Source organism: Corvus cornix, chromosome 2 (assembly GCF_000738735.6).
Source record: "Corvus cornix cornix isolate S_Up_H32 chromosome 2, ASM73873v5, whole genome shotgun sequence".
Taxonomy (NCBI): Eukaryota; Metazoa; Chordata; class Aves; order Passeriformes; family Corvidae; genus Corvus; species Corvus cornix.
The window spans coordinates 18,265,359-18,279,837 of NC_046333.1; the positions used below are offsets into that span (position 1 = coordinate 18,265,359).

The 14,479-nt window shown below is 45.0% G+C and overlaps 1 non-coding gene across 1 annotated transcript; it reads left to right on the top strand.

Annotated features, from left to right (window-relative positions):
* Positions 1–2,641: 2,641 nt before the first annotated feature.
* On the top strand, positions 2,642–2,715 carry TRNAN-GUU. The gene has a single exon. It is a non-coding gene; the product is annotated as a tRNA-Asn (tRNA).
* Positions 2,716–14,479: the final 11,764 nt, after the last annotated feature.

Below are 14,479 nucleotides of genomic sequence, written 5' to 3' on the forward strand. Positions count from 1 at the left end.
CTGAGTTGTAACTTGAGAGCTGACAAACAGCTGACCAAAAATGACACAAGATAATAAATAAAGTAGGTGCATGTGCTTGTTGGGGGAAAATTGTCCTTTCCCATGTGAAATTGTAGAAATAGAGTCGTTAATGAGTAATTCTGTGACGTAAGTGGGAAGATTCTTTTGTTTCTGCTATATCCTGTTGAATTGATTTTAGGAATTGGTCCTGGTGGAAAATTAGATTTATTTTTTCTGAGCAGCAGGTGAATATATGGTATGTTTATAAATCTCATAAACAATACTGCTTTCACCCTCTGTCCTGCAGTAACTTTCTCTGACATTTAAGAACCAAAGATTATATCTGAAGAAGGTCACAGATGTTATAACAATGAACATTTAAGCTCACGGATTTAAGAATAAAAAAGAAAATTATTGTATAAATTATGAATTAGTTCACATTATATACAATTATATTTTAATATATTAACATGTAATATATTGTTATACATATAAGTTTTTATAGAAATATAAACCACAATATGTTTCATAATTAGTGAATGCAATAATGGTATTCAAATTATATACACTAGATACTGCAAAGAACTAAGTAACTCCAGATACCATCCACAAGAAACAACGTATCAAGGAACAGAGCTGTCCAGAAATAAAGAACAAAACCCTGATGGGAGGGGTGATTAGTCTGAAGTAGCAGCCCTTTCTGGCTTCTGAATGTCTTAAACAGTACTTGGTCTCTTCCTTTCTACTAAAGATACAGTCAGACACCTTCTTCCAAGGGTAGATAGTGGATCTTTTCCATTTGCAGAGCAGTGATAGATAATGTTGCCCTCTGCTACAGTGTCTCACTGGTTTGTGCTTTGACAGTCAGCCAAGTCATCCATGTGTGGATCTTTTGCTGACCTGTGGGTTTCAAGCTTGAAGGGGTAATATTCACAGTTGTGTATGTTCTTTTTATTTTCTTTTTTACCTTGTAAGACTTTAAATGACAGACTCTGAGATTCAGTGAGGAAGACTGCTGAGAAGAAAGGTGCCAAGTGACTGCATAGCCTCACCGACAGCACTCTTCTCACTGTCCCGTGCATTGAGCAGGCAGCCTTGAATGTCTAACAGCAGGTGAGACAGCTCAGAGTTAGAGATTGTGTTCAGTATCAGCATAGCAAATATCTTTTTTAGATCTGGCCTCTAGACACAGCATTTGAAAATAGCCTATATTCATTACAACTCATGTGAATATTCATGTGTATAAAGTAAAACATTTCAGGGCCCAAAATCCACACCCAGCCTACAGGTCTGTAGATCTATGGGTTAGGCCTTTAGTCAGACCAAAATCTTGTTTGTTCCACTTAATACCCATTGGCTAGTGCCTAAAATCACAGGACTGTTTGCTTGTCCTCCTACACAGAGCAGAAGTGGTCCAGCCTGTGGCCTGATTCTTCTGACCCTGGGAATAGCAGATATCTGGATAGGAAAATATGCAGCAGGAGGCATGGTGCCCCAAAAAGCAATCTTTAAAATCATTGTTTTCATTACTCTTCAGGGCTTGCATATCTTGTCTTTCTCTTCCAGGTTTTAAATTGTGTCAGTCAAAAATACACAACAAAAGAAAATCAAGCCATCCTGAGACAATGCTGACATTTATGTAGGTCTTTTCAAAGCATTGGAAAAACTGGAAGGGCTGAGCTATGATCAGTAAATGATCGGTGCAAAATTATTCACTGGGATGAGGAATGAAGGCAAACAGTGTTGATGAGCAAGGTATTGTGCAAAATATGAGACTCCAAGGTTTCAGGAGTGAGCTGGGACTTCTTGGTCATGGATGGATGGACACCAGGAGATAAGCAGCCCTGCTTGGAAAGCAGTCAGTGCCAGTCCTGGTGTTGTGGTTGCCATGTGCCTGCGCGACCCCAACAGCTTTTAACGGGCAAAAGAGCCATCAGGCAGAGCTTCAGGGAGGCATAGGGACAATATGAAGCAAACAATATTGTGAGACTTCAAAGAGATTCAAACACTATCAGTCTGTGAAATCAAAGGGGAAACATTTGCTCAGGTTCGGATGTGAAACTTTGTACTCGCAGAGCTATAGATATAGATTTACTGTAAGGTACTCTGGGAAGAAGATTTTAGTAAAATAATAAATAGGAACGTCAACTCTTCTTCACAGCTCCAGCACTTAGAACAGTAAATACCCTTAACCTGCACACATAGAGGACTGCAGAGGACTGCTGCCTGTTTTGGACAGTCTAACTGTTCCCTGAAGTCGCTTAAAATTTCCGTCTAAATATATTAATAGGGCAATTTTGCCATGCTATTTGGAAATTATGTGTAACTCATCAGTTAGCAGCATCCAAGAAGAAGCAGTTTTAAGTCAGATTCGTGAATTTATTCCCAAAAATAAAGAGCATTGCTGCGAACAATGATTTTGGGAAGTAGTCTTTCCTATTGGGTAGGAGAAGAAAAGCCGCCGTTTTCACTGTTTCCTCAGTGGATTTTTTGCGTGTCGCGAGGCTCGCAGTTTAGGGTACCGGGCTCGGTGTGTCCGTGGTGGCCGCCTGTAGTCACGGCAGGGGCAAGGAGGCGGCGGGGGCGCGGCTGGCGCGGCTCTGTAGCACTTGAGTAGTAGGGCGGAGGGCGGTGCAGCGGAGTCTCTGTGGCGCAATCGGTTAGCGCGTTCGGCTGTTAACCGAAAGGTTGGTGGTTCGAGCCCACCCAGGGACGGGTTCTACTTTTGGGCTCGGCGCCGCCCCCGCCGCCGGCCGTCGTTTTATGCGTGTGCGCCGGGGGAGGATGTGAGATTAGCGCTGGCGGCCCTGCAGGCGCCGCGTGTTGCCGGGCAGGGGGGCCCCCGGCGGGGAGCGCAGCGCGGCGGCCCCAGCTGCGGCGGGGCCCGCCCCAAGCGCTGAGCACCGAGCGCTGAGCACCGAGCGCGGAGCCCCGCCGCAGAGCGGGTGCCCTGCCCACGGCGCCCCAGCTCCTGCGGGGCCACGCGGCCGTGCTCCGCCGCTCCGGGGCGAGGGATGCGGGACACCCGAGACCTGCTCCTGCCGCTCCGTGGCGATGCGGTGGTTGTGAGCGGCCCCGAGCGCCGCTGGCTGTGGCCGCCGGCTGTGTCCTGAGGCCGGCGGGGACCCGAGTGCCCAGAGTTTCTGCACCCCCTTCTCCCGCGGCGGGAGGTGCGAAGGAAAATACAGTCTTCGAGCTGCTCCGGGGTAACGAGCGGTGCTGCCGGGCGACTGGGGTTTGCTCCGGGAGGCGCTCACGGCGCTCCAGCCAGCACTCGAACGATCGCCAGCGGACAGCCCGGGTGGGAGACGAGACTCGGGAACAAACGCCGTTTGCGAGGAGGATTATTGTAATCTCTGACGAGTGTGATTGTGGCCGGCGCTCCGCGGCGCGGTGTTAACGCGCAGACCGGCGGCCCCGTTTCTCCGCGGCGGACGAAGCCCGCGCAGCCGGGTGAAGAGAGGCGGGGGGCACGGGAGCCTTGCGGCAGAGGCGGCTGCGGGGCTTCCGCCGCGCCCCGGGCCCGGCGGGCAGGACCGGGACACCGCGGTGCCCTGCGGGTCCCTCTCCGCCCGAGGCGGGACGTGTTCCAGGCCCGTTCCCTGCTGGCAGGCGGCGCGGCCGCTCCGGGCTCGCCCTGTCCGCGCGAAGCCGCTTTGCATAAATGAATGTTAAAAGCAATTACGCTGGGAGCTTCGCCTGAACGTGTCAATTAGAAGTTGGCACCTTCGCCGTATCCGAGCCCGGGAGCCGATTCCAACGAGCGCTCCGGTCGCGTGAAATCCGGCTGCCTTCCAGCCCGACCTCTGCCAGCTCTGAGAGGATCTATTTACAGTTTAGAGAAAACAGGATCCGTATTAAAAATGCCCCTTCCCCAGCGAAGCTGTATTTCACAGATCTTTCTGTTCAACCCGCCTGGTTTGAATAAGGGATACAACCTTCTCAAAGGTCAGGCTGTGCCATTGATTTACCATCGATGACAACATACGGCCCTCGCTAGCCAAGATAGCAGAGAAAAGACATGTATTTAGAAACACCGAAAAATCTTTTGAAAGTAGTAAACCTTAAATCGTTGATGTGACGGTATATTTTTTCCCCTATCATCCACATGTTTTTCACTTCTGTAAAACATTTTGAAAAACTGGCACTCGTGTGCTGAGCATCAGGGGAGGTGTAGCTCTCTGCAGGACCCACCTATCACCGTTAGCCACACTTAACCCGTAAATATTTCCTGCTGATAGGGAGAATTTTATTTTAACTAAAGTGGTTCAGGTAAATTCCCTCCTCGATATTTCCACGCTGTTTGCAGTGCAGGATGGATTCAGCCCGGTAGCACTGCATCCCCTGCAGCCAGCAAAGCCTCGCAGGGGATGAAATCTAAAAATCTGCATTTGCCAGTGTTTGGACCGTCGCGCTAGCAGGCAGGCATCAAGAGCTTACAGGAACCACCACCAACAACAAAAAATTAATCATGTCAGGGTGAAGCAGCAGTGGCTGGAAAAGCAGTAACAATTTAGAAACTAAAATTATCTGATAGTTCATGAGGAAGGACAGGCGTTTCTGCTCCCATAAAGCAAGTCTTGCTCTCCTCAGCAAGTCACAGATGCGTTTTATAGGGGTGGTTATTGCTGACCATGGGGTTTGTTAGCGCTCATTCCAGTTGCTACACGTCGCTGTGCAAATGTGTACTGTCAAACCTGTTAAAATAGATGCGGGATGTGAGCATCTACACCGCGATCCTGCGACACGTGTGCAGGAGAAGGCTCTTCCAAAGGCACATCATGGGCTCGGTAATACAATGCGACGTTTAGGCAGTGCTTGATAAACTCATTTTGTAGAAGTGGAAAGCTCGTGCATGGGAAGTGCCTCATCCCATCTGCTCACTAACTAATTACAATTAAGGTTGTGGAGAACGGGAAACCTGATACATTTTTGGGACTAGACAGGGAATCGAAGCTTTCTTTGTATGAAGAAAAATTTTTTCAGAGGTCAGTGAAGCTTTCCGTTCTCAGCCATGAAAAAAGCTTCTCATAGCTGTGTAATGTACCCAGACAAACCAGCCGGTTCTTGCCTTAATCCATTTATCTATATGCAGTCTAGGATAAACGCTGCTCTAAATGTAATGGGGACTGCATCGTCTGATGCTTTTAGGAAAAAGACTTGACATGTTCAAAGTGACCTCTTAACCAGCACCGAGATAAATTCCAGCGTAAATATTTCCACCCGATATTCCAAACAATTTCTAAGGCAGCTGGGGAAGACTCGCCGTCGAGATGTTTGGGAGAACGCAGAACCAGCGGACCGCCAGTTGTCTCAACCTGGCATCACCAGCGCCTGGATAAACCCCAGCAACCCGCCACGCGCCGCGGCTCTTTGTTCGCGCGGCGATGGGACGGGGACGCGGGGCTAGGGGCGGCCGGTGGCTCGGTCTGGGGACAGAGGGGACAGCTCTGCCGCGGTCCCCCGCCTCGGGCAGCGCCCGGGGGCTCCGCTCTCGGGGAAGGGAGAGCCGCCGCCGGCCGCCCGTGGCCCGGCCCTGCGGGATGCGGGACTCGCGGGAGCCCGGCGCTCCCCGCGGGTGCGGGTCCCAGTCCCCTCCCCGCCGTGTCCAGCGGAGCCCTGGGGGATGGGGAGGACACGGCTGCCCGCACTGCTGGAGCCCCCGGCGCGAGCCGACCCCCGCAGCTGCTCGGGACACTCACAAACCCAGGGACACGCGGGGACAAAAGAACACTCCTCCCCGCCACGGGAAGCCCCAGGGGAGAGGTGGGCTGTGCGTGGGATCCGGGGGGGATCCGCGCCGCCCCCGCCCTTCGCCGGGGCTTCCCGCTGCCTCCTGCCAGCGGGCGGGGCCGCGCGGAGCCGGGACCCCCCCGCAGCCGCCGGCGGCAGCGGGACCGCGGCCCCGCCGCCTCCCCGGCCCCCGCGGCCGCCCCGCCCCGCAGCTGCTCAGTCGCCGCCCGGGAGGGGACGCGGGGCCCGCGCGGAAGTCCAGGTGCGGGGCGCGGGCCCCGCCGCCCCCGCGGAGCCGCCGCGCTCCGGGCGCTGCCCCGGCCCTGCCTGCCGGCGGCGGGGGCGAGCGAGGCCGGCCGGGCGGGGGCTCGGGCGGGGGTGTCCCGGTGCAGGGGCGCATCCTCGGCGGCGAGCGGCGGTGCGGGAGCGGCGTCCAGCCGGAGCGGCGGCCGGAGGGCTGCGCGGTGTCCGGGCTGGGAGCGAGGCCGTGGTGAAGCAACTCCCTTTGATCTTTGGCCAATATTTAATGACTTGGGAGGCAGATAAGATGGGGAATAAAATATTCATGGTCTCAATAAAGACGGGGACCCGGAGTATTGGGAAGATGAAAAACTGTACAGCTCGCAGAAAGGGTGCAGAAAACAGCCATCTTGAATATTTTAATCTCTGGCAAGTGTTTCTTTGGAACAAAATGGATGTTGGAGGGAAACAGCATAGTTAACATTACTGTAGCCTTCCATTTCTAACACCATCCCTCTCGCAGAATTCAGCTGGCACGAAGCGGGGAGACTGGAAGGAACGCCACAGCCTTTCATCTACCTACAATGGCAATAAATAATCATAATCTGAATACTGTGGTCTGGAAATTTAGTACCTCTCTAAGTGATGGTGCTTTTTTTACCCACGATTTATATCGATTTGTTTTCATCGACATAAGTCACATGTAATGCTGCAAAAACACTCTTAGAGCTCATGCAACATAAAGAAACAATTGGTCTGCGTTCAGCCAGAACACAGTGGTAAAGATTTTTTATTTTTTATTATATTATACGTTGTTACCATCACCAAAGTCAAAGGAGGTAGTCCTACCGATTACCCTGGAAATTGAATCAGGCCCTGGGTTCAGAGTTTGTTGTGTATTCATGATATGAACCTATTATTCTAAGGATTCATTGTTTGGCCATAAAAATCATTCTAGGCTGAAATTAGGCTTAAAAAGTCCCCAGCATTTTTCCACCTCTACTAAAATGGGCTAACAGCTGTCTTTATTTTTTCTTTCCTTTTCCCCCCACCTCAAACTGATGGTGAAAACAAATAAAACATGCTGATTTCAGATGCTTTTTGTTTTCATATAACTGCAAAATACCTTTTTCATCTTTTTTTTTCCCCTCAAAGAATTACAAGACCATAATATAATTAGGCCTTCACAAATTTTAATTTTTTTTCTTGTTGGTTTTCTGTTTGGTTTTTTTTATTATTTATTTAAGAGAGGAACAACCGACTGAAGTGGGGGGTGTGGTGAGAGCAGAGACAATAAGTCAGTGGCTCAGCTACACAGGCTCAGAAAGGCTCCTTCCCCAGGATTATTTATTTATTTATTTATTTTCTCGTTGATGTTTGCTTACTTTGGACCTACTCCTTCACAAATAAGCACAGCAGAAACAACGCACTTAAAAAAAAAAAAAAAAAAAAAGCAACACACCAAAAAACCAAAGACAGCTAAAAAATATAATGCAGGAATGGCTGGAGAGCATTGTCTGAAGATTAAAGAATAGGATTTCGAGACAGAACTGCTTGATTTTATTCACTTACTGATTTCTTTAATGTCAATTTGGGCAGCAGTTCTAATCCTAATTGTTAAGGATAATATTCCCGTTGAGAACTGTCTTGTTCTTACTAAAGTTTCTAATTTTTCAAGGAAATTCTGAGATACTGCATATGCAGCTCCTGATTATTTCAGCATCTTGGTACAGCATTACTTTTTGTATCTGAACATTTTTGCTTTAATTTCTCAGTTCCATACTTTCCCCCATGGATTGATACATAAAAATATATTTAGCATCTCTTTCATAGACATTCTGATGTTTGTACAGCACTTCTTGAGGCTGTTTGAATCAAAAGGCACTATGAAACCCAGCAGCTTCCTAGTTATTTTTTTACAATTGTAGCACACAGGAATCTCCAAAGAATAGTATTTGTGAAAAGCAGAGTAAGCAAAATTACTAAAATGCAAATGACAAGCTCCATCAAAGGCTAAAATTACAAACTTGTGCTTGTGAAAAAAAAATGCATAGCCTAGAAACAATAACCTAGAAAAGCAGGCACTGACTTCTTAATGGACAGGTCTTGTTCTGAAAATGAAAGTGACACTCAGTTCAAGTTTTTAATATTATCTAAGAAAGAGGAAGATTTCAACTAGATTGAGTAATACTGGGGACTGCTATAGGGCCCAGAGAGGAAAGCTGTGTCACATTTACTGAAAGCTTAAGGAACTGCATTTAAATGTCATGGAAATCCGATTTATGTGGGAAAGGTATGCAGGGTTCCAGGGAGGAAACAGGGTGTGAAGAAGGATCAAGGAGATATAACACTGTATTTTGTCCCGCAGATGTGAAGGACAAAGGAATTTTGTAAAAATAAATAGAAGAAATATATTATTTATAATTTATAAATCAATAAAATAGAAATTCATTTTAAATTATTTTATGATTACTCAAAATATATATTTTCCCCCAAAGAATTGTATTCACAAGAAAAGAAATACCAGTATAATAATTTTCCTGTAAAGAATATGACTTTGACTCATGAATTTCATTTGCCCTAATGCACTTAAAACATTGTTACATGAGATAGGCTCAGATGTTTTTTTCTGTTAAGTATTATATTCCTTTGTCATCATAGCTTTGTTGGCAAAACCTGAGAGCTAAATTTCACCTTCATAGTTAAAGAAACAGGGAAAGGTGTGGGAATAGTTCTATCTACACTTTCCAGAAGAGCAAGGAGTATCTGGGAATTTCCAAATAACTGAGGCCAAGGGACTGGTGATCTTACATTTTTTTCCAAATGAACAAGATATTCTGGTTACTTTATTTTCTCATTGTGTCATTGGCATATCAGGCTGTGCAAGCAGCTGTTAAGTGCTTGCTAGAGTAGTGCATATATTGATAAGGAATAAATGGTTTAACAAACTGAGAGTTGTTTGTAAATATATCTGCTTAAAAGTTGGTGCTGCTAAATCCCTTGTACTGTTTAAAAGATGATTGTAAAGCAGTGAAGTCAAATGGCAGGATTAGCATGATAACTTTTGGTGTCCTTTTCACTTTACAGATTCCCTGAAAACATTTCTGGTTTTGTAAGACAGATGTGTTCTTCAGATCATGTCTCTAAATATTTCCTCTTCTATGGTTCGATTGAAAACAGGCAGTGACAAGAGGTTGCTACTCAAAATTAAGATCCTCAGTTTAATGTGAGGACATACTTTATCTGATTTTTTTTTCTTGGGTGACATAAATATTCTAAAACTCAAAAATTTGAGTTTTACAGATGATATCTGGAATTTGCTTAGCCTCAGCAGAGTGAAAGTGATACAGAAAAGGTCTGTGCCATGACACACAATGTGCTTGTTACTCTTGGGCCTTACGGGGTTGCCAGCCCTGAAGTACTTCCAGTATAAATGAGAGATAAAACTTGTAATTAATGATGTGCAAAGTTTTGAGTTTAGACAAATATTTGCAAAAATGTTTTATTCATTTTCCTTTAATATTTAGCAATGGATTCTGGGTTTCTCTGGTTCTAACTTAAAATGAAGGGGAAAAAAAGAGGACATTTCCTCTTTTGTTTTCCTTTGGGCAACACAGGTCTGGTCAAACTGAAGGCAGAGTTTTCCCAGAGGTGGTGGAGCTGTGGCTGTCCTCGACTTCCCTCATATGAATAGTTCACTCCCTGCTTGTAACTTGTTCTATCATATTGTCCAGATCTTGAAAAACAAGGATCTTCTATATGCCTAACCTAACCATTCCCTTTTTTTTCAGTCCTAAAATCCAGCACTTGCTTTTACTGCTGTCACATACTTTTAAAATCTCAGATATGCTGGCTGGAAAGGTAATAATTAGGAGTTTATTGTGGAAGGAAGATAAGATTATCTGCAGTAAAGATTTATTATTAGAAAATGAATAGCCTCATTTTCAAGATTTAAGAGACTTGTACAAATTACCTGCTGGACGGTTTTTTAGTTTCCAGTTCACATTAGTACTGAAAGAACTGTTTGGGGCCTATTACCCAGCTTTTGGAAAGTATTCTTGTGGTGGAAAAATTTGTAAGTGATCTGGAAATGAGGACTCATCTGGCTAGTAGATGTTCATAAAAATCTTAATGACTTCAGCAGCCTGAGGCTGTTGAGGCTGGGCTGGGCTTGGATGGAAACTATGGGACTGGCTTACTGGAGGATCCCCTCCCTACATGTGTGGTGGTGATAAGGGAAGGGCTGAAAAAAGGCTTTGAAATCTTTGAGTATATCTGTGGCTGGACTGGCACCATCTCTTTTAAAAAATGATTCTGTATTATAAATAACATTAAAAATATACTAGCTCTAATGCATAGGGCAGTTTGGAAACTTGTGCATAAAGCTATTCAGGTTTTCCTACAAAGGCACTTGGCAGTTTTATACATGCCATTTTCTTGCTTTAGTTTGCAGCTTTATGTAAAGAGTATATTCCTCTGAATAGAAACTGTTTTCAATTTAGTTTGTGTTGCTTTGGAGGGCTTTTTAAGCTAAAATCACAATGTATTTGACTTAAATGGTGACATTGTTATATATGAAAAAGCTGCTTTCCAGCATTTCCAGAGGCTTTTACATACTTCAGTAATTTTACTGTTATTCAGACATCTGTGTGCTTTTAACTCAAAGGCAATGCTGTTGATCTTAGGGGTAACTTGATGTTAGTGTTAATATGCAAGGGAGAAATACACTTTATGGTCAGTTTGGCAGCTGGCTTGAAAAGTGGAATGACACAAACCCAGTATTGGTTCATTAAAAAGAAAAACAACCCACCTTCACATTCAGTTCTAGGCTGGTCTGTGTGTACTGAGCACATGATGCAGCTGGGCCAGTTGGGGCTACTGGCACTTGCGGATTGTCTCTGAAATCCACACTCAATTTTCACTGAACGTACTTAAATCTATTTCTCTGTAAGAAAATGTAGGGGATGTTGTCTTTTTCTCACAGGGCTGAATGGGACGGCCCTCAAGGTGAGGAATACTGTGTGCTCCTGCTAAGGCAAAAAGGTGTACTTTAGAAAAACCAGCAGATGGTGATTCTCCCCAGGAAAGATTCTCCTGCCGCTCAGCCACGAGGCTGCAGTTCGGTGCAGCAGTCTGGTGCTCTGCCAACCTCTGGGGCATTCCTCTGGCAGCAAACTGAAATCCCAGCTGAGTACCAGCACGAAGGCTGCGAAGCTGTGTGTGTCCTGGGAACTGCAAGGTGAGCTGCTGTGGCACAATGGCATCGATGAGGCCACCAAAGCAAGACATTCTTTGTTACCCCTACCTTCTGGGAGGGGCAGGGCTGAGGAACACACCACTAAATAAGACTTTTTCTTGAACTGTTACTGGTTATGTATTAAATCTCTCTCTCTGTCTCTGACTTTGCTAAGATTCGTCTTGGCGGACAAGCAGATTTGCCTGTGACATTACTAACCTGTAGAGGAACAGCAGATTTTTGCAACACAGTGGTCACAGTCATTCCTAAGAGATTACAGTGGTCACAGTCATTCCTAAGAGATTATTTCCCAAGTCTGGTGTTTGGGACCCTCTGCTGATTTAGTTAGTGATTCAAACTGTTCTTTTCAGCCTTTCTGGAGTAGGGATTTAGGTGTAGTCTGCAGGAGGCAGCTGAGAATATGGAGGCTGCTGTGGTTCTTGTGGCGACCCCAGCGCATTTGCTGAAGCTCCAGCCCCACCAGCCCAGGCAGTCACAGCTTTCAGAGGCAAAAGCTGTCCTGCCCTGAGCCCTCAGTGCCATTCACTGAGGAGCACAAAGAAGAAAGAAACAAACTTGTTTGCTCTTGTGGTGCTGGTGCAGTTGGCAATAAATTCAGGATGTTCACATGTGGGCATATGGAAACAAACCTTCCTCTCCTCTCTGTGATTCAGCCTCCTTCCTCTGCTCTGTTTTAGGAGCAGTTTTTCTGGTGTGGGTCAGGTGCTGCTAGCATCCATCCATCCATCCATCCATCCATCCATCCATCCATCCATCCATCCCTGCTGCTCCTGCAGCTAGCCATGGAACTGGCTTAGCTCCTCTGGAGCAGCAGTTCCTATCAGGCAGCAACACGAGTACTATCTGCACAAGATGAATTTTCTCATGTTTTCTCTCCTTCTGTCTTCATTTTCCCTTGGTCTTTCTACTTGATTTTTTCTTCCAGGAACCTTCACTCCCTTTGGTTGCTTTCCCATCTCCCCTGCCCCCCTTTCCTTTCTTTCTTTCATTTTTCTCATTTCTTGTATTCTCCCTTCACTTATTTTTCTCTCTATTATCTTTCCTGTCCTCCTCTGCATTCTTTCAATCCCAGCAGGGCTCGCGCATACAAATTGACCCCCTCCCAGCCAGTAATGTGATTGAAGCTCTTTGTGGCTCCTACTATCTCTATGGTAACTATCAGGGGGGTCTCGAGAGTGGTGGTAGAGCCAAGGCATCGGCCCACATACTGTTGTTCTTGCCAGTGTTATGTGCTGACCACATGGGCTGGACTGCTCATTTACAACTACTTCTTATTTTAAAAATAATATTGATACCACAAAGTGCTTAAATAGGGAAAACAGACCACATGCTTGAGCACAAATTGTGGTTGGGTTCTCAAGGTTTTGGAAAATGGTTTCTGGTTTCAGAGTTGCTTTACTTGGTGGATCTGTTGTTTTCTAATCATTGTGGAGTGGCACATTGGCTGTTTCGTGGACTCTGGAAACTACGGTTATGCTCAAAAATGAGTATCTGCATTACATGGGTCCCCAGTGGTGCTGCAGTGGTGGTGGTTGTAGCTGCCAGCACAGACTGAGAAAATATTTACGGGGGGTTTGCTTGTTGTGAATGTTGTGAGGTCTTGCTTTTCCCCATACTAACCAGCTTACCACATAACCCCAGCTTCTGGGATTTGTACAAGCATGGAGCAACCATAGGATTTGACTGAAGGAATGACTGAAAAACCTGTGGTGTGACAGAAGAAATGGACATGGTCCCTTGGTGCTAAGATTTTCCTCTAGTAGATGGGGATGCCAGTGGAGAACCAGGAACACAATGAAACCGAAGGCTTTGTTAATTATTATTTTTGCAGTACATACAATATTAAAAATACAATTCCTGTCATGACTGTACTCCAAATATTGTTCTGTTAAATTCTTCAAAACCACTGTGATTTTTGTGCCCCTTCAAATGGGTATATATTTGTGTCAAAAAATTGTTAATAATTGTCATACTTGTTAATTCCATTAATTGCATCAACTTTATGGGCAGGAATATATAAAATCCATTTTTTTTGGTCAAGATTTACCTGGCTTTTAAAAATAAATATTTTCATATCTAATATAACTCTATAAATATTTCTGAAATTAAAGAAAAGTCAACTAGCCTTATTGCTGCTCACTTAGGATGTGCAAAGTCAATCACTTAACTACACCTCACCAGCCCTTGAAAATTCACTACATGAAAATTCACTGCAAACACAACATCATCCTATTTGAAATTCTTCAACCCTCAAACAATTGCACAGTAGTGTTGGCACTGAATGCAGCACCTTGCTCAAATCTTTGAAAGGAATAAACTTCAGAAGATGATTATTAGATTTTTCAACTGGCTTCATAATACATATTCATAACTTTATTAATCGTTTAGTTCATTTAACAATGCATTGATGGAGAGTTTTACATCTACTTGCTTGTTGATAAATCGACATCTATAAACTGCCTTTTTGGGTGAAATGCAGCCAGCGGTGACAGGGTTAACACTGTGGGCATTTAAGTGGTCATAATTAACAGTCCATTAAGATGAATGGAGTAAATTCGCACTTAGCGATGCTGTTGTTTAATTCTGCCTGTTTACAGACTCAAGAGGACAACAGCAAGGGGCTTGAGAGTGCCTAGGATTTGCAGTAGGGAAGCTAGGAATCACATTTTAAAATAAATTATAACTAGATTTAAAAAAGAAAAAGTAGGCTAAAATCACTTGAGAAACACATTTCCTGGTTTGGGGGATTTCTGTTGTCCCAGTTCACTTTCTTGAGTAAGTGGGCTGATACTAACTACGGCTTTGCTTCCCACCGAACAAGCCCACCGAAACAAAGCCCTTACTGTGCTTAATCCCTTTCTCGTTTCACAACTATTTATATAAGCAATGGATTTTGTAGCTGGATATTAATAGGGATGCAGGAGGAACTCTGCTGTTCTAACCTGTAAATGTCCTTCTGGTTCTGATGGGTGGCTGCTCTTCTGCAGCGTCTAACATTTGATATAAAACCCCACTATTAATGTCGTCAATCATGAGCATTACAAATATCAAATAGGACAGAAATCCAACACGCCAGCCTGGAAAATCTCTACTGTAGACAAACCCCTTGGCTTTATTTGCCTTCTGCATCCCCAAGATTTTACAAAAATATTTTTCAACTTATTCTCCAGTGAAGTTGAAAATTGTTAAAAGGAAGGTAAATTTTTCATGCAATCTGTTAATTCCAAGATGTGAAGCTTAAAAAAAAAT